Genomic DNA, 8,142 nt, shown 5'->3' on the forward strand with positions numbered 1-8,142 from the left:
GGGGGGGGGGGGGGGGGGGGGGGGCAGTAGTGGAGTCGGATGAGTAAAACAAACAGGAGATTGAGTGAATTGTTAGTCAGTTGGTAGTGAGGTGGTTCATTAGTTAGTGAATTAAACGTCAACTACGCTTTTCCTAAACCTAAGTAAGTAGTTTTGTGGCCTAAACTTAAGTTTACTTTGATGAGACATTGTATGTAATCAGTGGAAACTGACGTGCTGTTTGGTTTTACAGCTCAAAGGTCCCCTCTCAACTACCCTGTTTCTGAAGCTCTGAAAACCCCATACGCTTCCTGCCCCTTGTACGGTTCTTTAGTTATTTTGAACCTCCTAATATTCTTCAGCTGCAAAGAACCCTCTTCTTTCTCCTTTTACCTCCCCTACATACAACTTCGCTGCCATTTATTCTCTCTCAGCTCATTCTTCTATCTGCCCTCCAGCGACTATTTTTTATCATCGTGCCTCCGCCGATGGATCTTCCTCTAACAGTCACTCTCTCCTCCAATCTCGTCTCCATCATTCCTTCCTACTCCCTCTTTTAATTTTACCCCAATCCTCCCTCCCAACTCCCCCTGTTGCGTGCGACGAAAAGAGGTATACTCTTTCATCAAGCCTGCACAAGTGGAGGGAGGAGGGGGTCAGAATTGAGGAGGAGGAGGAGGAGGAGGGGGAGGAGGAGGAGGGAGGTGGTGGTGGAGGGCTGCTGGGACAGATCCATTTTCAAAGCGCTATCTTTTCATTTGTTTTCCTTCAACATTTCACTGCTATTTAGGAGGGGGGGAAAAGAGGAGGAAAAAAAGAGGAGGAAAAAAAGGAAAACTCACACACATACTGAGAAATGGCCCAGATGGCTATCACTCATAAAGGGAATCTTTCAGGAACGACTCACCAGCCTATCTATCATGTTAAGACAAGACACCCCAACAGCCGACCCCCAACCCCAGCAAACCGCAGCTGCCAAAGGGAGATTTGTATCTTTGCCGGGGAGGAGAAAAAAAGCACAGCATTCCCGTCCAAATGTCACCCGAAGTGAGCATCAAACAGGACTCACCTGTAGTCGCAAAGCGCTTGCTTTTATTTAAAACTCAACCGTTCCCAAAAAAACTTCCCCACCCATCGTCTTGGCGGGCAATGCAGACCTTTATATCTGTCTAGGATGTTCCTCTTTACTTAAATCAATCCAGGAAGCGTGTATTCATCCCCCCCCCTAGGCTGGTTTTAATCCCCTCATCACGAAAAGAACCACAAAACCTCCTCATAGTTGTCTCCATTCCCACAAGCATACTTGGGACAAAAACACATTTTCATTTATCTGGTGGAATCTCTCGTCAGTGACATACTATTGTAAAAGCACATGAGGAGGGGGGGATGGAAAAGAAGAACCAAGGGTGGAAGGACAAGAAGGGAGCAGGAGAGGGTCGCTGCTCCGAGAGTGATTACCTCAGTGGTTAGCACTTCATTATCTTGTGTCTCACGTTGTTTTATGTGCATGTCTGTGTCTTAGGTGGGCTGTAATGGGATAGCGAATGTCAGGCCTCACATACTCCTGGGAAGTTTTTTCCCCCCTCTTCCTTTTAAAAAGAGACAACGGTAGATGGACCACCCTGACAGGGATTAATGTGGACCTGGGTTTTACTACCAAGTTTTCTGAATGTGGCAAAGAGGTCAGATAACAAAAAAACAAAGTTCTTGGTGAATGTGGTTATTGTTGTACTGAGCAGATTATCGTAATGTACAGAGTGTACTTTTCCAAACTAGCTGCTAGAACACGAGACTGGGCAAATTGATTACTCTAACAGGATAAATTGACAGGATGTGGAAAAAAACCCCACTAATTTGTAATGATGAGCTGAAATCTCATTTCAGGTTGGAATTTCCAGAATAAATGTGTTTGGTTGTTGTGGTCATACATTGATCCAGCTGCTGGATGCTGCCAGCGGGGTACCGGCCGTGAGCCAGATTTATTGACAAGCAAATGAACACACTGCACCTCACATCTCACACCTGGAGTCTCATCAAGCCCCCCCCCCCGTGTGAAACAGCCACATCAGGAGAGTAGCGGAGGAAGAGGAAGCGGGACAGGGAGTCCACACCCGTGCTCATATCAATCACTGCAATATCAGTTTGAGGATGGCCAGTCAGTTGGTATAGTTGATAAGGCCATGTGAAGAGATTCTGTTGGGTGGCAGCGTGAGAAAGTGTGATAGTGATGTTGCAACACCACTGCACACTGAGCAGAGACAGCTTATCATTTTATTGTTTCAACACATCTATAAAGCCGGTACAATAATTGCAAGACTGAACTTTCAAATGACTATATTTACAGGATGAGACAAATGAGGTTTCCTTTTTTTTGAATCCTGGTGGTGAAGTGGCTGTAAGACAAAACTGAATGGGAATTTCCCTGGTCAAATTTTTTTGGGGACTATTTAAATTCACATGAAAAACGGACAGGCGAGAAGGGAAGAGAGGAAAATAGCTATGAATGGAAAGAGAGTGGAAAAGCAGAGGGAGGGGAAAAAGGAAAAGAAACTTTAATCACAGAAACACTGACCCATAAAAAGGAGAAGCAGACACAAGTGGAAACCAGAGGAATGTTATCCAGCTGGGGGATACATCCATCCATCCAGTTCTCTCTGCTGTATTTCTACTTAAAGCTATGGGTGGATTGGATTTGGGTGGGGGTCGGTAAAAGCAAAAAGCATCAGAAACAAAAACCAAATTGAAGGATGAGCTAAAACCAGCAGCGCTAAAACTCTGCGGCCATGGGATCGGGTCCCGGAGCAGCCAGGCCGCACATCTCTGAGCTTTAGCCAAGAACGACTTTGCTTCCCAGCCCTCGCCTCGGCCTTTCACACTCCAGAGAGAGACAGCTCTCATACGGAGTGCTGAAGGCTGTTTAATTACCTGACTGGCCGGTTAGCTGGATGGCTCGTCCACAGCGTCTGATGGACTTCCTCCCTGTCTCCCTTCTTCTCCGTGGCCTAGACTCGGCCCCACCATATTGGAGCTAAACCCACATCCCCTTACTGGGAAGGGCCAAGGCCAATTAGCGGCATCCATGCTCACACTGCTGACAGTTCACTTTTCATACTCGGCCTTGTACATCCTAATGCTAACAAGAACAAGATGTTTTGTGATTGGAATTCTTATCAGCAGCATGAGGATCGGCAGTTCAGGGAATACAATACAAGGGTGCCATAGAAGCATTTCCTCCTCTTGGCTTCTGAAGAGGCGCAGTGAGCCTGAATACGTGTTTTAATAGATTTGGCTGTCTCCCATCGTGTTATTTTTACACTCTCCTGTTCATGCCCTAATCACTTGGCCTGGGGGAAAACACTCCCTCACCAGATGAACTCTCATTGCCATTTGGAAGGGCAGGGTTTATCTCATTAAACATGATGTAGACGTAAGTGAAATACACCCTGTGGAGTCACATTGTAGCCTGGGGGACAGCATCAGAGCAATGTTTTACTGAAAGGACAAGCAGCAGTATTGTCTTAAATAGCATTTAAACATCATTTCTGAATGTTTGGGTGACACATAAAGAAATGTGAGCAGCACTGCATCTCTCCCATTGCTTAGCAGTTCAGGCATGCCTATATGTACTTTGCATTTGCATTGTAGTGCATCGCCTCTGCTTGGATAATCTTGTGGAATGAATTGACCTGCCAGGTCCATTGATGTTATTGAGTGGCTTACTGCAGTATGTCTCTCGACAAGGCCCAGCTCAAGCGGATCTATGCAATCATGAGCAACAGGTGGGCTTGGGCGGCGTTCCCTCCGCTGCAAACAATTTTGCTTTGAAACCCCTAAAGCCTGATCCAAGACAGGAAAAAGTTCCCATTAGTGCTGCTTATTTTCTTTTCATGGACCACACACACAAGTACACCAAAACATGTAAGCATGGACTTCCATTCATTTCCTGGAGACTTAACCGAACTTTAACCATAACAACGACATGCCTAATACCAACCCAAATCCAAAAGGAATATTACGACATATTAGGATATATGTGTGTTTGCTTTCTGGTGGATAGGTCGATACCGTTCTCATATCTGTCCAAAAAAAACAAAGTTATAGCCAGCAGCAAGTTAGCTTAGCCTAGCATGAAGACTGGAAACAGAGGTAAACAGCTGGTCTGGCTCAGTCCAATGGTAAATAAATCCAACTACCAGCACCTCTAGCTCACTCGTATCTGGTTTGTTCAATCTGTACAAGTGTAAAAATGTCAATTTTGCAGGTATATGCTGTTTTTTTTTGGTTGGGAGCTCACTAAAGATCTTCAGATGTGCCGGTAAAAGGATTTTGTCATCTTGGGACAGAGCATAGACTGTATATAAGAAGTGGACGTAGTCAACGTGATGTCACCAATTGGTTAGTGGACTGCCATTTTGAAGTCTCATATTTGACACTTAGGCCGTCGCAATCTTTTTGCAAGATGGCAACCAGAAGTGACACGAGAAGGTGGAGCTAAGTACAACCCAACACCGAATAAGACTTTGTTAAGCAACCAAAAAGGATTATAATTAATTTTCATGAACTGAAAACACACTGTAAAAGGATTAAAGTTGTAAAACAAATATGCGGCTAACTCCCAGAACGGTCAACACCGTTGCAGCGACCTGTCAATCACAGAGAAGCTGCGCTCTAAAGCATACCCCACTGTATTGTCTATTTTATTCTAAATGGGACCATAATTTGCTAAATGAACATCATGCTGGATTAAAGAAGACTTGAAACTAGCAATTAAGACCATTACTGAGGTAATTAATCAAGTAAGAAGTCATTTTCTCACAAACTTTTACACAATTGGAGTTCTTTTTGCAACTAGAGGAGTCGCCCCCTGCTGGCTATCAGAAAGAATGCAAGTTCAAGGTACTTCTGCATTAGCTTCACTTTTCAGACCTCGATGTTGCCGCCTGGGACTGAACAAGGCTAGCTGTTTTCCCCTGTCGCCGGTCTTTATGCTAAGCTAAGCTAACTGGCCACTGACCGATATAAGAGTCGTGTCAATCTTTTCATTTTTCTCAGTTTTAACCAAAAACCAAGTGTAAACCCTAAATTGTAATGGTTTACCCTGTGAGGACCAAATGGGAGGAGTGTTTACATAAACACACTGTTTTAACAGATTCTTGTCCTGACTACGTACTGTAATCAATATAAGTACAAAAGCACACATACAGACACTGACAAAAGTAAAAGTAACGTAGTGGTATAGGACAGAGAAAGTTCTCTCTGTGTTTCTGCTGGATGGAGAGTGAGCTACAGCTACAGCTACAGCTACAGCTACAGCTACAGCGGGCTTAACGTTGTAATCAGAGCCCGAGATGTCCACCCTGCAATGGGACTCTGGAGTGGTTTGAGAGTGGGCCAGACATTCCTGAAGAGATCGCCTCCCAGACACCCAGCAGCAGCCAGTCAGCAACAAATTCCAGAATAGCAGCGCTGCCGCTAAAAATAGTCATTTGGACAGGAGAGGGATGGAGAGCTGGCTGTGTGGAGGGAGCCCGCTGGATGGAGGATGAATGATAGAGGAGTGGAAGCTGAGCAGGAAAGGAGGTAGCTTTATTCCATTCCATATCCAGTCACAATGTTATCACAGCGGCACAGAGGAAAAGGAGTCCTGCAGGGTTGTGAGTTAGGGAACCTGTGTGAGTGCTTTCTGAGAGAGCGAGAACGAATGAAAGAGGTTATAAAAATGTGCACATGCATTTGTGTGTGTGTATGTGCAAAAAGAATGGAAAGTGGCCTCTCAGACTGTTATTTCTAAAACAATGTGTCAGCTAAGCAAGGGAACATATGCTTCACTGTACTCAGGACTTTCTTCAGGCCAGGCCTGGCCTGTTTATTTTTCCTGCAATGAACGGGCAGCTCGGTTTACAACAGCCACCCTAAACCTTCGCTGCGGAACATCCTGCCTGCAACAGCAGCCAGACGAGCCAAGGCAGCACTGACCTCGGCAGCTTTTTGCTCAATTTGAAGTATACCCCCCCCCTCCCTTTTCATCTGATGAAGCCGTTTTTTGGGAGACAAAAGGAGTTGTAAAATGATTTGAAACGCATGTAAATTTTTCAGCTCTCATGTCCCAAATCCCTCTGCGTGTGACGGCTTTTATCGGAGGCAGCTCGAGGGGCCTCTTTTCAAGTCTGCGCTTCACGGTAAAAGTAGAGAATAGCTTATATCCTCCAACATTATGCAGACTTTCATATCTGGAAGGCATAGAGTCGGGGTCACACTAAAGGACCGGAAGGGGTATGTGGGGAGGGGTCTGGGGTTGTTTGGCATTTTGAATGTGTAGTTGGGTATGCCGTCTCCACCAATAAACCCCCACCTCCAGGGGCAACAGGCTCACCTTCTCCATGTGGAGGGAGGAGGGTAAAGGAGGGAATAGTTCAGAGGGTCTAGCGGCTGGACTTTATTTAAGGGTCAAAAAGTGAACCAGAAATTGTTCTAGAGACATAAGAAAATCCCTTTGAAACTCAGATCATATCATTGTCAGGGGTGCAGCCGTAGAAAACTCAAAAAAAACATTTTTCTCCACAACGCTGTCTGTGTTGGCCTTTGAATACGACTGACAATTAATTACCTTAAGCATTTAAATTGTTGCATAATTGCCTCATTATTGTTTCTCCTCTGATCCTTGCTTGTCTCTGACAACTGTAATTTGCATTAAAACAAAAAGAGACCTCTGCTTGTTCCAAGGATAATTATATTGCTCTTTTAGTGAAAACTTCCCAAAAAAAATAACGACTTTAGAAGATGATTGATGTCATTTTCTGTAGTTCACTGTCAGTGTGACAAAAAGAAATATTGTTGTAGGAGGGATTTATAAATAGAAGGCTTAAAGGCTACTTTTATAGCTCAGACAAGCTTACAAAGGCCAATTTCAGACTTGGGATAACTGTTTCAATGTGTGATTGAGGAAACCTAAATCCTGCTCTGCATTATACTGTAGAGGTATTTGATGTTGTCTTCTTCCAAAGAATGAAGCTTGTGTCTGGCCAGCACGAGCGGAGGTTGGTGTCCTACTCATCAGGACCAAAGCCCCGAAAGACTGCAGAGCTTCCAGCCACCCACCCACTCCCCCTTGCAAAATGTGGATCAAATTAACCCAGCAGCAGCAGCAGCAGCAGCAGCAGCAGCACTGTTCTCCCTCGACAATCAAATGAGTCTCCAAGTCCTAAAAACAGATACTCGTTTCTTCCCGGAGCCAGACATGAACTCTGTTCTCCGCTCCATGTTGTCTGCTGCTGTTTGTTTGACTCTGTCAGTTTTCTACTGACAAAAATTGCTTTTCTACAGAGACTGTTATAGTCTACTTTTTCAGTAATTACCAGCAGGTGTGCTGGGTCCAAAAAGAACAACAATATTCATCAAAGATGTAATATCAACACTTTTGTCATATATCTGACCTGAGGAATTTTTACCCAATACAAACTCAATGAAATGCAATATAATACGCAATGGGTCTTTCATTGTAATCAATACCCAGAACCTTTGCTTCACACCAGAGGACCACTGCAAACATTCAACATGTGATCTATTTCCTTGGGGTCCTCTAGTCTACTGCATGGTTTACCATCCTCATCATTTGATATTTTGTATGATGTCAGTCACATTTTGCTGCTGTGAAAAAGTGTAACACACTTTCTCTTTCCATGCAGGACACACAAATCACACACTGACTGACCCTCAAGACAAGCTGTATCAACAGCCCCCCGCATATCGAATAGAAACTCAAAAAGAATATAAATACAAACGCGATGTAAAGCCAACGTGAGCGACAATAGAAACCACCTTTTGTCAGTCTGCCTATGTTCAAGACGATCCCATTGCGCACACAGGTCCTTTTCTTCTGAGAATGAAAACACATGACATGTCTTCTTTAGGCGTAAAAGTCGTCTCTAATAAGTTTGTATTTTTGTCCTACATGGAGCACAGTGGTCAGTTGAATTCAAATAGGTGTAATCACTTCCAATGGTGGCCAGTTTTCATGGTGGACAAAGTATTTTGAAAATACCACAGTATCACAGATTTATATTTGTCCTTTTGATTGGTTTCTCTCATCTTAATATGAGCCTGTGAAGGGTAAAGAGAGGGAGGAGGGAAGAAAATGAAACCCAAAAAAGTATTTGCGTGCTA

Source organism: Anarrhichthys ocellatus, unplaced genomic scaffold (assembly GCF_004355925.1).
Source record: "Anarrhichthys ocellatus isolate YVR2014 unplaced genomic scaffold, GSC_Weel_1.0 scaffold2, whole genome shotgun sequence".
Classification (NCBI taxonomy): Eukaryota; Metazoa; Chordata; class Actinopteri; order Perciformes; family Anarhichadidae; genus Anarrhichthys; species Anarrhichthys ocellatus.